The sequence below is a fragment of the Canis aureus genome, chromosome 8 (assembly GCF_053574225.1).
Source record: "Canis aureus isolate CA01 chromosome 8, VMU_Caureus_v.1.0, whole genome shotgun sequence".
Taxonomy (NCBI): Eukaryota; Metazoa; Chordata; class Mammalia; order Carnivora; family Canidae; genus Canis; species Canis aureus.
In genome coordinates, this window is record NC_135618.1 from 11,773,347 (window position 1) to 11,798,470 (window position 25,124).

At 34.2% G+C, this 25,124-nt stretch overlaps 1 protein-coding gene across 31 annotated transcripts in view; it reads left to right on the forward strand.

Annotated features, from left to right (window-relative positions):
• Positions 1-25,124, forward strand: part of ADGRL2 (adhesion G protein-coupled receptor L2) — a 619,232-nt gene that overhangs the window by 391,742 nt on the left and 202,366 nt on the right. For all 31 annotated transcript variants that reach the window (XM_077905190.1, XM_077905191.1, XM_077905195.1 and 28 more), the window contains exon 5: positions 3,023-3,064. The gene's annotated coding sequence lies outside the window, so the exon portion shown is untranslated. The remainder of the gene's footprint in view (positions 1-3,022; positions 3,065-25,124) is intronic.

Here is a 25,124-nt window from a genome sequence, read left to right on the forward strand (position 1 = left end):
GGTATTAAATTTCTCACCAGAGAACTATCACAACTTCAGGATAAAATGTTTGCTATCTAAATACAAATTTTAGCAGCCACTAAAATTGTTAGGAAGACCTTAGATCACTTTGCTTTTTAATTACAGTTTCTAAAAAATTTATTATATAATATCAAATTAAGATATAGCTATTATTTGAAAAATTCCAAGCATTTATGAAAATATAATAGGCTAATCCTTTAAATCAGACTTGAAGACAGTTTGAGTATTCCTTGTATGCCCACAACAGTTTCTCTAGTCTTTTGCAAAATCCAAAATGATGACCTGTCCAACAATGCAGATGGTTAATATTCACCCGTGACATCAACAATTTAATGCATCATCCTTTTTCTTCTCATTAAAATTACTATTCCTGAAGCTTGACTAAATTTTCTTCATGCTTAGCCCTCTGTTTAAGTCTGATACTTTACCATTTTCCTCCTATATCATCAGGTTTTGCTTTGTCTTCAGTTATTTTTCTTCCTTCTCTTACCTGCTTTCAAGAAATAGAAAGAGGCTCTTTGATGTGCCAATTCCAAGTATATTCAGACAAAATGCAAATAATCCAATAGGCTTCTTGAGGAGGGTTGGCATTTGAATGAGAGAGGTTGTTTCCCTTACTCATTGGCTCTCCTATTGAGGTTAGATGGCCCATGGTAGTGACTCGCTGGAGTGATTTTCAAATTGGTCCAAAACTTCTAATATAGGAATAGTGGGAGAAAGAGAGAAAAAAATCAGTGAAATAGGGAAGTCCAAATGTATATTCTTATCAAGTCTTATACTTGTTCAATAGTTACAAGCCTCTCTGAAAATATTTATATGTGTGGGTGGAGGCAAGTTGCCCATTAAATTGTAGGAAGTGTTATCAGATTCATCAGGACTTGGTTGTAAATTTGACTATACAGTTTTGGCTCATAGAGAAATAAGGAGGAAATATCTGATTAAAGTGTGCATTGCTGCTGAGGCAACTGAATGTTGCCATAGCAATTGAGATGAAATGTGCAAGAAGTGAGATAATTAAATCTAACCCCTTTAGTAGTTTTGACAGTCAATGCGCTGCCAATAGGAAAAGTTATCTACAGTATTAAGATAAAACACATTCCTCATGGAAAGTCTCCTTACTAGTATTTTGTTGTTCCCTTTCTAAATACATTGCTTTAGGTGTCTAATTTGAATGTTCTCTTTTTTAATAATCAAATACAGTTTTGACCTTGGTCTACAGCTGCCTAGAATTTCTGCTAGTTTATTGTATCATGGGAGCAGACATCTATAAAAAAATATCCATTTTTTTCCCCTCAAGTTCTTAAAAAAAGTGTACTAAAGCCAAAGCTGTCATATTTGAGCTTAGAATTCAATAATATCTAGAACGTGCTGCCCTCTTCAGGAACTGGTGCTTAAAAATACTTTGCTTTTTTTTTTTTTTGTAGCAGTTTGGAAATTATAAATATGAATTATAATATCAAAAATTTTATCAATAATTCTTTGGGAATAAGCACCACATACAGTAAAGTATTTCTAAGTTAAAGAATTCTTTACATTAAAATATTTCATTAAAAATCAATAAATACAAATCTCAAAATAAATTATTAATACTTCTAATTAAGTAGGAAAACAGTGTTCTTATAAGAAACTACACTCATAGGCAGAATTCGTGGATCACCACATAATTTTTTCCATATTTTCTACCCAAATGTTTCTCTGAGAATAAAAATGTCTAAAAAATATGTTATCTTTGATGTCAAAATCTAAGTAGGACACAGTTCAAATCTTCATTTTACTCTCCAGAAAAAAGTCAGTAAATTCTGTGAACATCAATATTTGTCCTTTGAGGGGCACCTGGCTGGCTCAGTTGGTAGAGCATGCAACTCCTGATATTGGGGTCATGAGTTCAAGCCCCATGGTGGGTATAGAGCTTACTTAAAAATATATATTTGTCATTTGAAATTTTAGCTAGTTCTCATTTATAGAAACATTAGCTTTTTCAGAAATAATGATTAGATTACATTGACACATGATAATTTTTATTCAAAATTACTTCATTCAAAAATAATCCTGAATCCTAAAATTCAAATAAAAACTCTTTTCTGAGTATATTATCTACTTAAATTTCCTTAGCTATCATCTAGTTTTGGTAGAGGGGTTGAGGGAGATGAACTCCTTATGTTTTTCTCCAAATTAAGTTTATGAAATTAAAAATATAAATAAATATAGGAATAGAAAATGGCCAATATGTAATAATATTATCAGGATATGAGAAAAGCAGATTTTCTTACATCCTGACATGTTTCTTTATATTAGAACTATTGACATTAGAAAGTTTATTTTGTACTAATTATTAAATGTGAAAGTATTGAAAATTTTTAAAAAGCACAATAAATTCAGGAGCAAATGGCTTTTTAATATATAATTTTGTTTTATTTCTTATGTGATGCAATTAGAACCTTGTTTTTAATCAACAAAAAAATAAGAATATAAATAATGCTTTATTATCATTTATTTAGTGTGAAAAAGTAGGAGCTTGGACTCCTGATTTTGGTTCTCAGTTCCTACATCAGATTTCCGGTTCAAGATTCCAAACAGGAAACTAACTCACATTTTTTTTCAAATGGTCATTAATGTGACTTCAAGAAAGTAGAATGACCTTCAGTTTTCCCTTAAAGAGTTTAGGTAGCTATTCCATGTGTATCAATGAAAGATTCCACGGAGTGAAAGGGTAGAAGAAAAAACCGTTCATTGAAAATATTCTCTTAATCCTAAAATATTTATATGGGGAAAATAAAACGTTTTATTTCTGACTTTGAAACTACTTATCACAATTGCTTAATCTTAAAGTAGCTCTATCCAAAGGCATGTAATACATGTTCAATAATTCTTAGAACACTGATTTGTGTTTTCTGCAGTAGATTTACTTCATTTTTGTTTTGCTGCTGATGCATTACATTTGGCAGTTAGAACCCCTGTGGATGGAGGTATAATAAATAATAATATTTTCTTTGCTTTCCAGGGTATTTATGGCATAATGATAAATTTCATCTTTCCCAGAATGGTAAGTAAAGAGCTTTTTCTATATATGATAGTATTCAACACAAACAAGAAAAAGTGAATTGTTATAATAAAAGCAGAGTGGCATTTGCTAAATATATTGAATGATTTAATAATTATAAGGTGGCTTATACTTTTGAAATAAATGGATGCTGCATTCAAATTCTATAAGCATTCCAAAATTCTGACCATATATGCTATAGGCTCTTCGGAGGGAATATAAAGTTTCTGTTTTCTTTGTTGTATTTCATTTGAACACAGTGTAGTCAATATTTTGTTTTCTGGGGTAATTTAGTTTAAAATATACACAGATATAGAAATAAATGTGGTTTATATTCTATGAGCATAAAGAAAAAGCGTATCTGTGATACATATTGAGAGTGGGTGAGTCAGAGTCCTTTGGAATTTTTACTGTTACATAAAAACTGATTGTAATTTATGTTTGACCAGGGCTTTGCAGCATCTGTGAATTTAAAAATGTTTGTTTTTTAAGAGCATATATCATAACTTCTAGGCAAGCTAGCTACTATATGATTTTGTTTAAACACATAGTTTTCTTGCCTTTGTTTTTATGATGCAAAAAGGTAATATTTAGTTTTAATCTTAATCAAAACCTCTTTACAATTCAAATAACAATAAAAATTAATTTTATTGAATGGGAAAGGTCAACATAAAATGATATTTCCCAGCAAGTTATTACTATCTCCTATGTTTTTTTTTTTTTCCTCCAGTGGTCTTGGGTATTTGCTATAAAAAGAAGGAATTTCTCACTGTAAAAAAAAAAAAAAAAATCTCTTTGAGATAAACCAAACATCAAAAAGTTCTATTAAGTGAAAAAGCAGGGCACAGAATACGTACATTAAATGTTGTGTATACATATGCGTGTGTATCCAGGAGGGAATTGAGAGCATACTGTAGGCTCGGGAAAAGTCTCACAAAAGGTGCACAAAACAGTGGGAATGTGGGTGGTTTAATAGTCTTCACTCCATTTTCATTTCCTGAATTTCCTATAATAGATGTGTATTATTTTTATAATCAGAATGAAAGCATTATTTGAAAAGGCTACGCAAAACAATGTATTTATTATTAATGAAATATGTATATATATTTAACAGAGGAAATACCTCTTGTGCCAATTGCAGAATCAAAATGATCTCATACAATTTTTAAAAAGCAAAAACAAAAGCAAAAAAACCCTTCCATCTAATCTCAGAAGGTACCAAAAATATAAATTGAAGATTAATTGTATTTAAAAAAAGACAAGGAAGGATTTTAAATGAGGGTAGAGCTGTCACTTTAATTTTACTCCAATAAAAAAGTACTCCTAGAATTCAGGCATATGTGTGTGAAAAAATAAACATTTTAAAACTGAAATTTTAAAATCTGCAGATTCACATTGGTGTTCAGTATATAAGAATTTGATATTTTATGAACTTTTTCAGAAGAAGTCTAGGGGCACCTGGCTGGCTCAGTTGGTAGAGCATGTGACTCTGGATTTCACGGTTGTATATGTGAGCCCCACATCAGGTGTAGAGATTACTTAGAAATAAAATTTTTTATAGATAAATAAACAGAATTTTTTTTGAAAAGAGAGAAGGTCTAGCTAGGAAAAGGCTAAAACATAAAGCTAAACTTTTTACAATAACTCACACTTTAAATCAGTAAATCACAAACTACTCAATAATAACAAAAAACTTGATCTAAAATCTGTGTACTTTACTCATCTACAACTAATAGTCATCTCTGCATGTTTAATGTGCAGAATTATTTTAAGGTCCAAGATTAAAAGAAAGCAAAATAAACAACTAGGCAATTATAAGGATATGTTAGCACAAGAGTTTTTTTAACCTAAATAAAGTTAATAAATCATGTATTAATAGTAAACATAATAGCAGAACAAATGGGATATTTTGAGATTAAAAATTTCTTCTCAAGAGTGATTTATTATAGGGTGAAAACTTAGCATAAAAATATAAATTGCAATTATATGTCAAATATCCAGCAACTTTATCTGGACATAAGCCAATTTGTCTTATGACAAATTTAGGAAAGAAGAAATTTAGGAAAGAAAAAAAGTGCTCTAGCAGGTATCTTAATCCTGTTCATGTTAATGCTTCCCAAATTCTCACTTCCATCCCACGTGCTCTGAGTTTACGTAAAATTAAAACAATTTGTTCTCATTGTCTAGCTCACAAGCTAGAAACGATACTATAAAAACTTCCAGGGGCAAGAGAAATGAGTTGAAAAGTTAGAGTCTCTTGGCACCTACTTACCAGCTGTAAGAGCTGAGAGACCAAAAACTAGCTGTTTGATTTTGAGAAGATATATAATAAACTTTGGGTTTCAAATTCCTGATCTCTTAAATCAGAGAGTTATACCGGTAGATTTTTTTTTTATATATAAAACCTGAATTCCTTTCTAGCCCTACAGTTTTATAACACAATGATGTATCCTTAAACTTACTATACAAAGCATAATATTGTGAGATTTGGAGTGATTAGAATGAAAAAGGTTTTAATGATTAAAAGGGTAACTTTCACTCATTTGCAAAATTCACTTATATTGAGTCTCATCCAAATTATATTGTGTAAATGAGAGATTCTATATTGTGTATTTTGATGATATTCTTTGCATATATTTTAAATGTGCCTAAAAACTTAACCTGGAATTTCTCACTTAGCTTTAAATAGCACTGTAAATAATGTGAGGGAAAAATCTAGCATCAGTCTTTTCTAGAGAATGGGAAGCCAAATTCATACCTATCTGTATATGGAAATGTATATTTTGCATAGGTTTATTTCTGCCAAGATGCTAATCTGATATATTGGGAAATCAAAATTTTTAATTCATATTCTCTTTTTTGCATCTACTCTATCATTAGTACAACTGACATACCATATGACATTTTAGAAAAAAACAAAACTTTCCATCCATAACCTAAATCCGGTTAATGTAAGAAATGATTGGATAACTAAAACATCTGCTCTTTCCAATTGTTTCTTTCTGAGTTTAAACTGTGCAAACTTAAGCCACTAATTTTCTGAATTATTACATGAACTGAAGTGTAAGTACATATTTTGTTTGACATGTATCTAATCAAACTAACTTTAAACTAGAATGAATCTTCAACATTATAAGTTTTTCTAGTAGATTAGAGATAAATGCCAACTATTTAAATAAAGCAAATTTCTCAGTGTAATTAATCTGTACTTCAACAAAATAGATCTTTCCTCTCATTCCCAATTCTGACTTAATGAACAAAGATTGAATGCATATTTCTGTGAATAGTCACAGCATCTAGTCTTCAATGAATAATAAAATATATTTTCTTTCTGAGAACATTAATAAAAATTTACTTTATTTCATTAATGACAAAAATTCCATATTAGAGTTAACTATAGCCAATAGTTACTTTGCCATTTATCTTTTAAAATTCCACAACAATTTCCAATATATCAAATGTCAATTTTTAGGTCAGATGTAGTAATAGTAAAGAATTGTTAATTGGCCAACAGGTTGATTAGTTTTAAGTTACTGAAAAAAGCAAAGATTAAAAACAGTTCTCTCCTTTTCCTTCAATTAAAATTGCATGCAATTATTATTGCAGATTATAGATCTCTTTTGGGATTTCCGGTTTCATATAACTTTTTGGTTCATTTCACAGGAATAATATTCATCTTAATTAGCAAAAAACAGTTGATGGGCTTTTTATAAAAGGGAGTTCACTCTATGCATTGATTACTGCCACTAGATTATTCTGTTTCGAAATAACAGTAATAATAAAGCTCTGCTTTTAGAGGAGTTAGTTAAATATGCTATCTGTTAATAGCCATTGTCTTTAAAGACAGGATGTCTTTCTTGATGGGTGGTTAATCCATTTTGTTTTAAACTCAGAACTTTCCTAAGCAATATCATAAATTGGCTTAAGAAATGATTACCATGACAGTTCAAACATACAAATCAAAATTATTAAATAAATAGACATTTCTGATGTATTATTGCATTGCTTTTCACAGTTTATAAGATGAAAATACTTGCTTCCTTTTAAAAATTTTAAATATTTAGTGACTAAAAAATAAAATTTCCAGTACCTATATAAGAAATATATCATGAATACCTGTGTCCCTTGCGACTTTTCAAGCAAGTTCTCTTTGTGCCCTTCTACAATTCTTTTATCTTCTCCTTCAACCAGAGCTAAACATTATCCTAAATTCTCCCTAACTTTTATTATTTTCCTTGTAATTTTATTTCATGTATTTGGACCCCCAAACATATTGTTACTGTTTGGTTGACATGTTTTGCAATGATATGTAAATGAAAATATATGTATTTATCTTTTCCACTCAACTTTAAGTTCTTCAGTTTCAAAGATTTGCAGCACGAAACTACAGTTCATTAGTTTACACTGTTATATGGTATTCCATTGTATGATGTAATTTGTCTTTAACACTGATGGGTATTTGGGTTGCTTCTAGTTTTTTGCTTTTGTTTTTTACTCTTTATATGGTGCTGCTATGAACATTCTTGAGCATGTATAAATGGATCCGTACAAAAATTTCTCTAGGGCGGGATGCCTGGGTGGCTCAGTGGTTGAAGTGTCTGCCTGCAGCTCAGGATGTGATCCCGGAGCGCCAGGATTGAGTCCCACATCAGGCTCTTTGCATGGAGCCTGCTTCTCCTGTCTCTGCCTCTTTCTCTCTGCCTCTCTGTGTGACTCTTATGAATAAACAAATAAAATAAAAAAAAATTTCTCTAGGGCAAGTTGTTCTTAACCTAGAGTGATTTTGTCCCCAGGCAATATCTCGCAATTTTTGGTTATTATAACTTGGGGGATTCTACTGGTTTCTTATAGATGAGGGCCAGGGATGTTCTGAACACTCTACAAGACACAAAATGGTCCAACAACAAAGAATTATCTGGACTAAATTCCTCAGTTTCAATTTTCAAATTTTGAGTACTAATGAGATTGTGTATCTTTTCTCATTCTATTAACAATCAGGGTTTTTGGGGCACCTGGGTGGCTCTGTCGGTTAAGCATCTGCCTTTGGCTCAGGTCATGATCTCAGGGTCCTGGGATCGAGCCCTGCATTGGACTCCTTGCTCAGCGGAGGGCCTGCTTCTCCCTCTCCCTCTGCCCCTACTTGCCCCCTTCCCCTGGCTGTGCTGTCTCTTTCTCATAAATAAATAAATAAATAAATAAATAAATAAATAAATAAATAAATAAATAAAGCCTTTAAATATAAAAAACAAAAAACAAACAACAATTACGGTTTCCTGTTCTATGAAGTACTGATTCTCCTTACCAACTTTTAAAAATTGAATCATAGGGATGCCTGGCTGGCTCCATCAGTAGCACATGTGACTCCTGATCTTAGGCCCCACCTTGGGTGTAGAGATTACTTAAAAATAAAATCTTAAAAAAAATTTTTTTAATTGAATTATAGGCAGTTTCTTTACTAATCCATTATTTTTTATTTAATAAATATCTTTTTCTAGTTTATGGACTGCATTTTCCTCTATTTTAGAGTGTATTTGACTAAATATTGATTCAAACAGAGCGGCATCAAGCCAGAAGTGGTTGGACGCTCCCCATCTTTTCACTTCATTAATGTGCCCTTTTATAAACAGATCTCTGAATCTTAATGCAGTTAAACTTAACAAAGTTACCTTTTTTGCCTAATCTTAATATTTCTTATATAAGAAATTTTTCCCTTGATCTTCAAGTATTTTAACATTTTGCTTTTTATATTTAAGCTTTTAATCCATTTGAAATTTTTGTGTATGGTGTGAGGTAGAAACAATTTTTTAAAAATAGAAAGTACATTGTGTACTGAATAGTTCATACTTTCCCACATGACCTTCAAAGCTAATCTTTTCATGAATCAAGTTTCTGTATATTTTATGATCCCATTTTTAGCTCTGTTTTATTCTTCCAATTTGTCTATCCTTACTAATATTACACTGCTAACTTAAAAATCTCTATTTGTTCTTCCTCAAGAGTTATCTTGGTTTCTAAGGCCCTTTTCTCTTCTATAGAAGTCTTAGATTTTATGTAATTTATATATATATATCTAATATTTTATATATTTTTCAAAAAGATTTTATCTCTAAAAAAAAGATTTTATTTCTACCATGTTTGATAGATCTCTAAATGCTATTTTATAAAATATTTTTAATTATTTATTTTTAATGATTTCATTTTTTTTTAATGATTTCATTTTTAAAGTGAGATTTCTAATGTTTGTTTCTGGCACATGGAAACAAAAGTAATTTTTGTATTTTTATTTTATCCAGCAAACTTTCTGAACTCTCTTATTAATTTTCATAATTTATCTGTATTTTCTCTTATATTTCCTATGAAAACAATGACTTCTTCTGTGAGTAATTTCAGTTTTATTTATTCCAGTTCTTACACCATTTCATTTTTGTGTATTCCACCAAATAGACTTCTAGTCCAGTATTGTACAGAAATGGTGATAGTAGACAACTTTGTTTTTTCCTGACTCTCAAAAGAAAATGAGGGACCCCTGGGTGGCTCAGCGGTTGAGCATCTGCCTTCGGCTCAGGGCGTGATCCCAGGATCCAGGATCAAGTCCCACTTCGGGTTCGCTGTTAGGAGCCTGCTTCTCCCACTGCCTGTGGCTCTGCCTCTCTCTCTCCCTCTGTGTCTCCCATGAATAAATAAATAAATCTTTAAAAAAAAAAGAAGAAAAAGAAAATGCTATGAAAATTCACCATTAGGTTGTAGGGGTTTTGTAGATACCCTCTATCAAGTTAAGAAATTTTCCTTTTTAAATTTTTTTTCTTTTTGGATTTTTTTCATCTTTGATGGATATGAAATTTTATCATGTTTTTCTACATTAATGTAGAGGACAAATGATTTTTCTCACAAATGGTTGTTGAACACTGAAGTATCACTTACCTTAAGGACATTACTGAATGGAGTGAGTAAGAAATTTATTTTCATATTCTTGCTGGTACTAAAAAAGTGACAAAGCCCAAAGCTTAGTGCTAGAATCCAAAGTGGATATATCCTCATCATTAACCTGGTCTACAAATAAATCCATCCCACAGAGGACTGCAAGAAATATTTGTAAGTCTTAAATGTATAACTAAAGAGAAAAAAAAATCTCTGAAATTCACAGTCATAAACTAGCTTTACTTTTTTTCTAGCAAAAATTCACATAATCTCAGTGGTCTAAAGATTCCAAGATAAGAATTTAAACTGGTCCCTAGTTGTGCCTTCTGGGCTCAGTTAAATCAAAAGAAAATCCACTCTAGAGAGCCCATCCTTATTCCATCATTCCAAGAATTTTAACAGATATTAGTATAAGCCCACAGTCAGAAATCACAGGCACACTATTAAAAAAAAGTGGGGTGGGGAGCAAATAAATGATCAAGAATCAAGTGAAAAAGGATGAAAAGCAAAATCAGACCCACAAACGCTTCAAATATTGGAATTACCATTTTCATTCTTTTCTGTCTTTTTATTCTCACTCATTGTTGCCCATAAAACTAAATTCAAAAATAAGTTTTTGGGGGCACCTCAGTCAGTTAAGCATCTTCCTTCAGTTCAGGTCAAGGATCCCAGGGTCCTGGGATTATGCCAACATCAGGCTGTCTGTTCAGTGGGGAGTCTGCTCCTCCCTTCCCTTCTCCCTTTGCCCTTCCCTCGGCTTGTGTGCTCTCTCTAATTCATTCTCTCAAATAAATAAAAACAATCTTTAAAAAAAAAAAATATATATATATATATATATATATATATATATATATATATATATTATGATAGTCACAGAGAGAGAGAGAGAGGCAGAGACATAGGCAGAGGGAGAAGCAGGCTCCATGTACCGGGAGCCCGATGTGGGATTCGATCCTGGGTCTCCAGGATCGCGCCCTGGGCCAAAGGCAGGCACCAAACCGCTGCGCCACCCAGGGATCCCTAAAAAAGTAAATATTTTTTTTAGCATTTAATTTCCTCCTGAATAACACAAAACTTTCCTTTCTATAATGTTATAAATTAATAATATACTCAAGTTCAACTTGCAAACTAAACCTGGTTATACTGAAATTGAATTTGACCACATTTATTTATCAAGCTATAAGAACTTTGGGAAACAAAAAAAGAGTAGAAATAAGAATAAGTATTTTTCTGTTCAGCCTAAACAAACCGGTAAGATGGTAAATACTGTATTGGACTAAAAATACCAAAACATACTGACAGCTATTTTAAAAACTCTGTTTTTTAAACTTTTTTTGTGGACATAGCTAAATACTCAAAATGATAAGTATATTTTAAGTTCTTAGAATACCCTTTATATGTGTAGAATGTTATTTTTACTCAAACTCTCAAGGACTCAAATATTTTTATATTTGTGGTTTGAAAATTTCTAGAAAGGAATTGTATTATCACTTGGCCTTGGACTCCTGATTGGTCATATGGTGCCCACGTGGCCAAAGCTGAGCCAATCATAATCTGTCCTTGTAATTTTTTAAACTGGAATTATGGAGCCGATTTGTAGGCAAAGGGAGAATAAATGGGTTTATGGATCCCAAGGAAGGCTGATTTTGAGCCTTAATTCCTGTTACTAAACTTTCTAGGGATCCATGAACCAGTAAATTGCTTTGCTAAAGCTTATTTGAGTTATTTCTGTAACTTGCAACCAAAACGATCCTGATAACTACACTTATATAAAGAAAATTAAATTCTGAGATGGTTTCACTGCATGCTGATAGTCATAGAAGGCAATAGATGAATAATACTTTTAATACCTTTTCTACCACAAGGTAAGAGAATTGGGAAGAGTCCTGGGTGAGTTCTTTTGAAGCCCTGCATTAACTAGAATGTACTTCTTCCCTCTGATTTATTCTCGAGGCAGGTCAAAGTTAGAAGGATTACCTAAGATTATTCCTTTAGGATCCCTGTTATTTTGATAATTAAAACTTCTGATATCTAGAAGGATTCCATCATGAAGCCCTTCTCGGGTGTATTATTTTCCAGTTTTCTATTTTGGATTTTACATGGCCTCAAGAGAAAGGGACTGAAATTTAAGGGAAGAAGGTAACATTTATTAAGCATTTGATGCTTTTGTTAAGAACCTGGTTGGTCCATTTTAATTCCTTTCCTAATTAGGTGTATGGGCTGAATTGTGCCCCGCCCCCCAGCCCAAATTCATGTATTAAAATTCCAAACTCCAGAGATGTCTGCCTCACTTAGTCAGTGGAGCATGAGACTCTTGATCTTGGGGTCATGAGTTCAAACTCCATGTTGGGAATAGAGATTACTTTAAAATTTTTTCAAAATTCCAGAACCTCAGAATATAGCTATATTTGCAGATAGAACCTTTAAAGAGGTTATATGGGTGAGCTCTAATCCAATATGATGGTGTCTTTCTAAGAAGAGATTAGGATACAGACACAGAGGAAGACCGTGTGAAGACCCAGGGAGAAGACCACCATCTACGAGCCAGGAAGAGAGTTCTCAGAAGAAATGACCCTGTCTGTCCAATTACTCATAAAATGTGTTGCAAAAATGCCTGCTCTACTCTCTGTTCCCACTGTTATTACCTTAGTTTAGGCTTTGTTTTTCTTACTTAAAATATTCCAGCAGCCATCAGCTTCTCATCATTCTAATTTAAACATTCATAGTCATGCTAGCAAACCCACTTATTGAGAACAAGCTCTGCTCTGTTGTCTCGTCTTATCCCTAGTATAAAGCCCATGGTTCCTGAACCTGGCTGTGCATCAGAATTTTGGGTGGCGTTCTTTTAATTATAGATTTTCAGGCCCCAGACAATTTCTACTGATTCAGAGTCTATGGGCATGTGGGCTAGGAAATAGTAACTTTTAATATGTTCCTAAGTTGATTTTATGAATAATATAATCTGTTACATTTATTTCCCCATCTTTTTATTAATGATTGTATGACAGCTTCCCCAAAACTTCTGACCTCAGCCTTTTGAAAATATATCTTATTATGCCTTCTATGATCACAATGTTTCTTGAGTAATAAATCTAATTACACCTTTTTGAAGTAAACTGGTGATTCTTTTACATTAACAGTGCAATTTCAGAAATTTCCTTGTTAAAGATAAATATCCATTATAGGTTACAATATGTCTGTCTCCTGAGAAGCTACCAAAAAAGTCATAAAGATACTTTCATATGCAGAATAGTAAAAATAAATGAGCCTATCTAGTTTGTTCACTATAAAACTGAGAAGTAGGTTTCAGCACTAGGAATTTCCCTTCACTACTGCCTCCAACTACATGAAAGAACTGCCAGAAACATTTACTTCACTTGTAGTTCTTCTGTGGCCTGGCCCTATTCATAGTAATACAAATTGTGTGGTAGGACCACAAGTGAATGTGGGTTTAGAGTTTACCTTCGAAAAGAAAGTAGGATCTCAAACTCTAGTTCTGCCCTCCATATTTTAAACTTGATTTATGCAGTTATCATTTGGCAAAAATTGACAACTTTTTACCCTGAAAAGAAAAAATTTTAAAAAATTTAAAAAAAAGAAAAGAAAAATTATAGTGCTTTTCTTACCTTAATTTAAATATTAAAAAAAAAACAAAACAGTTTTAAGGCTGAATCAGTGGGGTCTTTGTTTCTACCCATAACAGGAAACATAACTTTAAAAAGAAAGATAATTAAAAATGGCAATACTTAGGGATCCCTGGGTGGCTCAGCGGTTTAGCACCTGCCTTCCACCCAGGGCGTGATCCTAGAGTCCCGGGATCGAGTCCCATGTCAGGTTCCCTGCATGGAGACTGCTTCTCCCTCTGCCTGTGTTTCTGCTTCTCTCTCTCTCTGTCTCTGTCTCTCATGAATAAATAAATAAATAAATCTTTTTAAAAAATGGCAATATTTAGAAGTAAACTCTGCAGTAGCCTACACTTGAAATCAAAAGCACTTTTTCCAACCATATTTAGATAACAGAAGAAAAAAAAAACCCTTCCTGAATATACCTGCCAAACTATTAATTCAATAATTGTGCCTATGATATCAAGCATTATATAATATAAAATGTCAAAACAGATCCTGATTCCTGATTTTGTGGAACTTGCAGTTTAGTTAATAGAAGTCCTGTTTTTTTTCGTTTTAAAAAAGGTATGCTTACAAGAGCCTGGAATGGAAGCAGAGAGGGAGAGTGTCTGAGTAGAGGTCATGCCCAAATGACACTTCCTGGAGGAACCACTTATTCTGTACTCAGATGTCAATAGCCAGGAGTACTTTAGAACTTGAGTCAACAAATGAACATGCCCTCTTTCAGTACAGTCTTTGCTATCTGTGCACACTTTGTAAAATGGCTGGTACCAAAACTAAATATTACCCATGGTCTACTTTTCCTGTTCTAAATGTATACATTCATGTATTCATTACACAAATATTTTATTACAAGTGCCTATAAAGTAGGTCTTCTTAAGCAGACTGAAAGGCCTCAGTATGAAGTAACATATTAACCACTACCTAATCCTTGACTTATGTTTTCCTGGCTCATATTTCTAACTAACATGGTTGATTCTTCAGATTATAATCTTAACCACACCGAACAATAAAATTGTAGTGTTTCTAGACTTGAGTTAGCCTCTCCAGAAACAGAAAGATCACTATTTGTTCAACCAAGATACTGCATCTTTGAAAAAGTCTGACTACAAGTGGTTCTGTTTTTAAACTGAATTATGCCTCATTATACCTTGCAGCATCTTAATTTAGCATTTTGGAACATTCAGAATAATCCCACTCTACATAATAATGTCTTTAATTCAAAAAATATAGGTGAGACTTTTATGAAATTAGGATAAGCTTAGTAAAGAAAATTGGAAATTAAAAGAAGTGGATAACAGAGGAACTAGCCATATTTCCAGTACCCAAACACCCACATTTAAAATATTTGATGTTCTATTTCCAGGCTTTTTACTATAAATAGTTTTGATTCTCTTTCATTTTACATAATTTTATCATCACATATGTAAACACACACACACGCAAAATACATAATGGAGTTTCCATCTAGTGGGGGAAATCTGCCATAGAGGATAAATGGGTAGGCACTGGAGAAAGACAGACCTGGGTTCAAGGTCAAGCATTATCTTGCTAGCTTTTATTACCTCGGACATGTTACTTAATCTGTCTCAACTTTTTTTTTTTTTTTTTAAGAATTGTATTTATTTATTTGAGAGGCAGAGTGCATGTATAAGCAGGGCAGAGAGGCAGAGGGAGAGAGGGAGGCCAATGACATGGGGCTCAATCCCAGGACCCTGAGATCATCTGAGCTGAAGGCAGACACCTGACTGACTGAGCCACCCAGGTGCCCCATCTCAGTCTCAATGTTCTAATCCATAACTAGAACCTCCTTCTTGAGGTTGTGGCTAGCATTAATTAACATAAAATGTTTAGCACAGTATCTAACAAATAGTAAATGCTGAATAATGATTAAAATGATTATGTTCATACTCTTCTAATAAAGCTATCAAATGTAATAGCTTTTCAGGCTAAAAGTTCCTCAATTCCTTTAACCTTTCCTCAGGTGAGATGGTTTTAAGTCCCCTTACCAGGCAAGCTGCTAAATACTGAAAGTTTTGTAACTTTTCCATTTGTATCTTCCATAAAATGTTGCTCACAGATCTGATCTTGGTAATCTGAAGAGCTTGAAATACAGTCAGATTATATCCTCCATTATTCTATGCACGCCCTAAATTTATTAATGCAGTCTAAATTATTTCTTCTTCATCTTCTTTTTCTTTCTCTCCTCCTCCTCTTCCTCTAGGTTCTCCTCCTTGTACTTCTTCTGTAACCATATTATACCATTGATTCACTGCCAAGTAAAGCTCTTCTTTTTTCCCTCTTAATATTGTTAGTAAATCTCATATCCCTCAAATTGAATTTAGGCAGTTGATGCTTTGTCCCAAGGCAGGATCTCACAATTATTCCAACCAAATTATATATTGTCAGATTCTGCCCATTTTTTAGTTGTTAAGAACTTTCCGATCCCGATCGTGTAATCTAATGTATCTACTACTCACTTTTCCTAGCTCATGTAACCAATTTTTGAAAAGTATGCCTTCTCATAGCTTATCTCAGTCACTGATAAATAAGTTTACATCAGACAAAGCCAAGGCCAAGACTTGTGGTAGACCACTTGAAAAACCTTCCTCCAGGCTGACACAGATTCCTTGAAATTGCCATTGGGTGCAATCATTCAGCCGGTTATGAAAAGACATAATAGTACTATTCCTAAAACTATATTTCTCTATCTGGTCCACAAGGATATAAAGAAAACCTTATTAAATGACTTGCTAGAATCCAGATGTCTATTTCTATTGCCCTAATATACTGGTTTATCAATTTTATAGAAAAGAATATATAAGATTGGGCCGAATAGCTTATTGTTGTTGAATTTACACTTTCTCCTAATGCCCGTTTAAAAAATGCTCACAAAAAATTGTCTTTTGTGATTGTGATTTGTAATTGTCTTTTATAAATATAACCTAGGCTATTCTCTCCCAAGGAACATTAGTATCATGGATTTGAAGTTTGCAGACTCTGCCATTTTTTTAAACATAAAGTGTTCTTCTCTTACCCCTTTCATTCTCTTTCTCAAAGGTAACCAGCTAAATACTCCATAACTTCACTTACAAGGTCTCTGGTAATTAACTCAAAGGCCCAGAAACATATTGGCACCTCGACCAGTCAGATTCTCCTAGTAGAGCATAGAGATGAAGTGCTCAAACCATGGACTTAACTCTTGGCCCACATCCTAGCTCTACACTTCTCTAGTTGTATGATCTGGGACAAATTATTCAATCTGATCACAACACATGATTTATAACTAGGATGATTAAATGAAAAAAAATGCAAATAAGTACATAGGTGTATGACACCTACTGCGTCCTCAATAAATGTTATTTATATTAGAATCACTTCAGCTATTTTGTCTTTCAACTTTTGGCCAATGTCTAATGGTCTTGATTTCATTCATTCAACAAATATTTATTGAGTAGTACCCGATACATATAAGGTACTCAAGATACTATACTGAACAGATCAAAAGTCCTTGTGCTCATAGAGTTTACATTCTAGTGCAGGAGAAGAAAAACACCTAAGTATGCAAAGTAATGGTAGTCAATTATTGGAAGAATGAAAAATGTAAGAATCAGAGGATGCCAGAAAGAATTATTTTATAAAGGGTGATCAGGGTCCTCTCTGAAGAGATGGCATGTGAGCAGAGATATGAATGAATCAACAGGGAAGAAACATAATGGAATAAAGATGCTTTCCTTTTTCATGAATAAATGTTGTCTTCAACTTAAAAAAAGGGGCCTATTCCTGTATTGATCTTCTTCCTCATTTCATGCTAAGGAAATCATTTTTCTTCCCTTTGGCATCTTTCACAAGCCCCAGATCTTTTTTTTTTTTTAAATAGCATATTTGTTTCTTTTTCTTTTATTTTTTATTCATGAGAAACACACAGAGAGAGGCAGAGACACAGGCAGAGGGAGAAGTAGGCTCCCTGCGGGCAGCCTGATGTGGGACTCGATCCCACGACCAGATCATGACCTGAGCCAAAGGCAGACGCTCAGCCACTGAGCCACCCAGGTGCCCAAACCCCAGCTCTTTTTTGTGTTTTAGTCTTGCTGATGTTATTTTCATAGGTCAATGCTACTTTCCTATATTTGGGCTTGATTATGTGCCCCCTTTCACCATCTTTTGCACATGCTGTTTTAAAGTCAGAGCCTGTCCGTTGGGCCCTGCGCTGCACGCTGTTTTTTTTTTTTTTTTTTTTTTTTTAGTTTCCTCCCCATTTTCTTGTTCATTAGAATCATTTGTGTTTGCATAGGCAGAACAGTGCTTAAATCAAACTCTGAGAGTGCCTGGTTGCTTTTCCCCAAGGTTCCCATCATTTCCATCTTATGTACTGGTTTCTGTCAGAATTGGGTTCAGAGTAGGAGTTCTCCTTATTGCTTACTCTGCCGTCTGGGAAATGAAATTATCAGCAAGGTCGGTCAAGGAATTGTCAGTGTTTTGCTTTCTGAGGAATGAAAGTTTTTGCAGATACTTTGAGAGTGAAATCCCTAACGCCAAGATATGTTGCTGCCCTGATAATTTTGTGGTCTGCACTAGGAAAACATCCTTCTGTACAGGAAGTCTGTAGCGCAGTCACATTATGCTATCACTTCACTGTGTCTCTTATTTATATTCATCTAGATTTTTCTCCAGTGTTCCCCCACCCACAGGTTCTTGAATTTTCATGTGGGTTCACCGTTTCTAACCGGTAAGGACTATTCACCTATTTTTCAATTAGCTTGGTCTAATTATAATTAAAAATAAATTAGATTAGAAATTAAATTGTTACATGACCAAATTCTATGCCTAGGAAACCAGGAAGTTTCCCTACAGCTTAATATTAACAAGCAGCATGAAATCATAGAAAGCTTTGGAATAGAAAATAGATTCTATTCAGGACCAAGCCATATACAGTCTTGCAGATGTCAGAATTGAAAGGCCCTTAACTGAAGGACCAAAGATCTGGATTTACTGAGGAGCAAACTGTCGCCAATAGGGTTAGTTGACTTGTCCACAGTCTCACAGCTAGTTAGAGATGGTGATTGCAATATAAGGTGTTTTTCCCTCAGGCCAGTAAATTTCACCTCACCAGGTTACCCTCCACGAATAGCCCAGAGACTCAGTTCCCCTCAGTGAAAGCCAAATAATGCCTGCCCTTCCTACCTCACAGAGTTGTTGTGAGAGGGAAGGAGCTAAGAGGTGTATAAAGACAGTGGCTGTGTAAAGTGGTATTATTATGATAATGATTTTAATGATTTAATCCATTGGTTTCTGTGGGCTTTTTTCCCCCTTCTTGTTTCAGAGATTTGCATTTTAAATTTAAATCTGTGGTGAAATGGGCTTACTTAGGTAAAGATTTACAACAAATTGCTGTCTGCATCCTACAGAAAAAAGGAGTCTGGGTTTTGGCATCCCTGGGACCAGGATGATAATCCTTACTCTGTCACTCAGGGGATGCATGACAATACATGATCTTAACTTCTCTGATTTTAGTTTTCTCATCTGCTAAAGAGCTAAACATTCCTATCTCTTAAAGCTTTAAGAACTGATATGGAAAGACTCCATATCCGTGGTTACTTTTGTTTGTTTGTTTGTTAATTTATTTTTCCTGTATTTTTCTCCTCCCTCAGACTACCAGCTTCTTGACGGTAGACAGTATTTATTTATCTTTGTATTCCTAGAGTCTGGCACTCGATAGCTACACAGTATGTTTGTTGAATAAATTATTTACCAAGGTGAATAAGAGTAGGTCTGAGGGCAGCAGCATTTTGGAAGTCAATGTTTTTCCAACCTGACTCTTAAGAGCACTATGTTAAGTTTCACGAAGGTACTTCGGGTCCTGTTCGAAGTAGAGAGGGTGTAGCGGAGAGTGAACTCTTGGCCTTCATCTTGCTCTATCAGAGCACACATTAATTGTTTCTTATTAACAGACTGGGTTGCTATGTAAGATTGTTTTTAGAGAAAAATGTTTTTCAGCTAAAAGAAAGTTGAAACAAGATGTGTAGGCTTTAGAGTCTCCAAGACACATCTAAGACTTATTTTACTATCAGGCACCTTAGACAAAGAAACTTTCTTTTGTCACAATTTCCTCACTTATCATAGAATTTACAGCATTTCAGATTGGTTAGAGATGGGCAGGAAGGTATCATATGCACACCTGCCATTTTCCCATATTTAGCCAAGAAGACTAGAGTGGGTTCCACGTGGATCCAGGTGGCCATTTGTATCAGAAGCAGGTGCATGCAGACACAGTATACCTTGGCTTTGCTCTTCTCTTCCTCTGGTTCCCTATGGGCCACACAGCTGCCAGAGACACTACTGCCAGGGTTGAAAAACACAATTTTTAAAACTCAAAGTTACTATTCTAGAAGAATTTATACCCTGGGCACTTCCATGTAAGAAAATACTTACCAATATTGGGTTCTCCCACTTCTAGAACCAAACTAACACAAGCAAGAAAACCCCCTCTGGACAGGATGGGGAAGAGCAGGCCAAGTCAGGGTCAGTGGTCCCTGAATAGTATCTCTGCTTCCAGCTTCCAGTGTTCCTGTCTCTCTGGAGGTTTATTTTGAAGATTAAATAAAGTAAGGGTAACACTAAAATATTTAGCAATGTGTAAATGGTCGAGCTTGGGCACTAATAGATCAGAACAGATGCTGGTCATAAACTACCAGCAAGCCTTGCTAATGCTTGCCAACTGAGTGCCAGCCTTAAAATAAAATAACATTAAAATGTCCTCATGATATCTGACACAAAGAGATGGTGTTTGATTAACGTGAATCCTCTACGCTGCTTCACACCTTCTTTTTGAACAAAATCCAGTAAAAGCAAAATAGCACCTCCAAGAAGACATATCCTCAAATAACCAGACAAGTCAAGCTTATTATTTTATGAGTATGATATATTAATGGAGATCACTTCTTTTCATACCAATACCAGAACACCATTCTGTGCTCTACGGTAAAATGGATATACTTTTAAAAAGTTCATTGTAATGAACTTGAGTTATTCCCTGAGTTAGAACCCAGCTGCTAACTAGTACTACATCAGTTATACTCAGTGGAGCAATTATCTCTCTCCTCTGAGTTTATCATTTCCCTACAAGGAAGGGTTAATCCATTAACTTTAGTCAGTTGCTTTAAGGCAATGTTTCCCAGGGATGGGCAGTGGAAATGGGGAACACTCCCCCAAAATCACCTGGGTCTTTCTCCCTAGTACCCAAAGTTCTTCCAGAGATTTTGAAGCCTTCCTTTTTTTTTTTTTTTAAGATTTTACTTATTTATTCATGAGAGACAGACAGAGAGAGAAAGAGAGAGACAGAGACAGAGACAGAGACACAAGCAGAGAAGCAGGCTTCATGCAAGGAGCCTGACATGGGACCTGATCCCGGTCTCCAGGATCACGCCCTGGGCTGCAGGCGGTGCTAAACCACTGAGCCATCCAGGTTGCCCTTTTGAGGCCTTCCTATTAAGAATCTTCCAGAATGACTATTTATTCAGAGTTTGCTATACCAGAGAATCAGTCACTAACACTTGTATTTGTCAGACTCAAAGTCAGGCAGAGGGTGGGGATGCTCTATAATGAAAAAAAGGGAGAGCTTCAAATAAGCACTGATTGGAGGCTGTTGGCATGGAGAAGCTAGAGGTGGGTTAACTAGAAGTCAGAGTCTTGTGCAATGGTTCAGGAAATACATTTGTCTTTTTCTGGTTATCTTGAGTTGTTAGAAGCAGGATCAAAGAATAGGGAAGCTGGCAGCTGCTAATCTAGTTCTGACCGTTCTGGGTTGCTTGCTAAAGAGGTTGTGGGTCAGAGTTCTACTGTCATATTTGGTTTGCCTATTGTCTATTTGCATATTTAGTCTTTCAGACAACATGAACATATATATGTCGAAAATCCGGAGGAATCTATAAAAAAAAGCTCTAGAAATAATTAGTTTAACAAGGTCTCATGATGTAGGGTAGGTCCATAAAAATTAATTCTATAAGCAAATCCATAGAGATAGAAATATTAGTGGTAGCCAGGGGCTGGAGGAGGGGAAATGGGGAATGACTGCTAATGGGAATGGTTCCTTTTTGGGGTGCTGAAGATGTTACAAAATTAGATAGTGATGATGATTGCACAGCTTTCTGAATGTCTAAAACCACTGAACTACATTCTTTAAAAGGGTGAATTTTATTCTATGTGTATTATATCTCAATAAAAAGCATTAATTTTACTTACACATACTAACAATAAGCAACTGAAATTGAAAATGTAAAAATAAATTATCTACAGAAGCATCAATAGATGGGAAGTACTAACAGATAAATTTAACAAAATATGTGCAAGACCTGGATACTGAAAACTGTGAAATACCTCAGAAAGAAAAATTAAAGAAGACCTAAATCACTGCAGAAATATTCTATTAAAAGAAAAGAAACTGCCAGGATGAACCTCTGTGAAAGTATGTATAAGATTCTCTAAGTAACTTAGCTTTAAAAAATGTTGAATTGGCCCTTGGGGAGGTTTTGTTGTTGGAACAACAGAGGAAAGAAAGAAGAACATCTTGGCAGCAGAGGGAAAAGTGGTCTATCAACTTCAGTAGTGGAGAAGACAGGATGGAGGGAGGGACCTGAAGTAGAGATGGGATGGGAAGATAAGCAATTGACCAGTATCACCTGTTAGTCATGGTTCTCGCGGGTCTCCTCAGCAGGTCATGAATTTGATGGGCATTGGGAATCTTAAAACAAGCTTTCTCTTTGTGTAGCTCTTAGACTAAAGGCAAATCTGAAGCTGGCGTGCATATAAGCGTACATATTGCCTGTACTGATTTTCCTGCCTTGTACTTTTCAATCTTTACTTTCTCTTTGCCTTGTCATTCTTAGTTATTCTTATTACTTGTATTTCTACTTATTTGTAAGTATCCTTAAATTCTTTTTGGAATATGAAGGATTATAACTTAATAAATAAAAGATAGGGTGTCTAATAGATAGCTGTCATTAATTGTGTTTAGCTATTTCAGAGTATACAAAGCTTAACCAGATACTCTTCTAATGGTACAAATTTACAAGAAAACTAAACACTTTTTTTGAGAGAGAGAGAGAGGGAGAGGGAGAGTGCACATGCACATGAGCAGTGGGCAGGGGCAGAGGGAGAGAGAGAGAATCTTAAACAGGATCCACGGCCAGTGCAGAGGCAGATGTGGGGCTCGATCTCATGACCCTAAGATCATGACCTGAGCTGAAATCAAGACTCGGTCACTCAACTCACTAACCCAGGTGCCCTGAAACAAAGCACTTTTGAATTAAAAGGAATGAAAATCAAAAGCTGTGAACATAACTAAGAGTGAGTGGGTTCTTCAAATTGTTAATTTAAAACAATTAAAACTACCAGCAACAATACTGGCATATATGTGATAAAAATTTTTTTTCATTTAGTCAGTATAAAGCTATGTATTTCAAAACATACTTCTGAAATCTTTTGCTATAATATAACCCAATATGTAAGAATGCTCAAAATTGTTTCATATTACCTTCTACAGCTTAGGCATTTATGTGGCAGCATTTTTGAAGATTGTCAACTGTTTTATATTATTAATGTACCAAAATAATAGCAAATATTTGAGGACTGACTTACTATGTGCTAAATACTACTTGTATTAATTCATATAACCCTCAGGACAACACTATAAAATATAGATAATTATGATTCCCACTTTAGAAACAAGGAAATAAAGAAACCGTTAATTGAAAGATGAGCCTCGGGGCACCTAGGTGGCTCAGTTGGTTAAGTTTTTGGTTTAGGTCATGATATCAGGGTCCTGGGGTCGAGCGCCCACATGGGCTCCCTCCCTGCTCAGTGGGGAGTCTGCTTCTCTCTCCCCCTCCACCTCTTCCCCCCAATCCCGCCACACTTGTGCTCTCTCACTTTTTCTCTCAAACAAATAAAATCTTTTAAATAAATAATAAATAAATAAATAAATAAATAAATAAATACGAGCCTTCATAACTTGAGCAAGTTATGGAAGCCTGACCATGGTGAAGCAGAGACTACTGGTGGTCTCATCCAAATTCTAAGCTTTTAGCTTGTGTTGCTTTTCTAAACAATTCATTAATCAAAGTTAAGGGAATTTATACTTTATGAGGCCCTTTACAGATCTTTTCCAAGATAAGGTAGAAGAAAAGGTTAATCTGCAATATAGTTTTTATTTTTAAAAAGTAACTTCTGTAGCTTTTTTGAGAGGATATGTCGAATACTTCAATTTCAAATGAAAGTGGTGTTTCAAAAACTTTTGCAGAGCAAAGAGATTTAAAATGGCATTTACCAAATTCTTGACTGTACCAAATTGCAGAATTTTAAGTAAAAAGTGAATATAAGTGATTTCAGCTAGGTACAACCTCATGAGATGCTTATTAAGCATTAAGAAAAGAAATTCGACTTCCTAATGTATGTGTTCTGTTAAGAATCAAAAATAATAATAAAAATGTCTCATACTTTTCAGTATGGACACAGATTAAGTTAATTGGCCAAATTAATTATCCAATTTGATGAGTAGAATATATCTTTTATCTTATAATTTGGCAAGAAAAGTGAAAACGGGATAGAAGACAAAATTGTTGAAAAATAAATACTATGATTATTAGAAGTAATTTTACTTTTCTTATTATAGAAGAGCTTTGCTTAGTGAAAAAAAAAATTGAAAATTCCTAATATGAAGAGGATTCAATTATACATGCCAATATCAGTTTCCAGGTTGCATGGGAAATTTGAGATTTTATTTTCAATGGTGTCTGTCTCAACAATTGACATATATAATTTTCCTATTAAATTTTTCTTAAGATTTATTTATTTGAGAGTGGGCAGAGAGAATATTTTAGCAGACTTCCTGCTGAGTGGGGAGCTGGACTCCATCTCAGGATCCTGAGATCACTAACTGAGACGAAATTAAAAGCCCGGCACTTGATCTACTGAGCCTTTCAGTTGTCCCTAAAATTTTATGAAACTTAAATAAGGACAGCAGTATTTCAGTAAGACAACTACAATGTGCACAGAAGGCTCTTTTCAGAAAGTGTGTATTAGGAATTTTTACTGATACAAAGGATATTATGCAAACAATAATTTACAGGACTTTTAAAAAACTAGTATATTTAATACAGGTGATTCTCACTTTGTGGAGTTAATTCATTATGATCATATTTTCCAGTTGACATACTATAAAATTGAGTTATATTCATATAGGAAAATGTTTTGACCTGTAATCATAATAAAAAATTTGTATATGAAAATACAAAATACAGGGCAGCCTGGGTGATTCAGGGGTTTAGTGCTGCCTTCAGCCCAGGGTGTGGTCCTGGGGACCCGGGATCGAGTCCCTCATCGGGCTCCCTGCATGGAGCCTGCTTCTCCCTCTTTAAAAAAAATAAAAAGGATGGCACTGTCTTTAAAAAAAAATACAAAATATAAAATAAAATTAAGAATTATGATAATAGTTCTAATAATACTCATAAATAAGAAACATA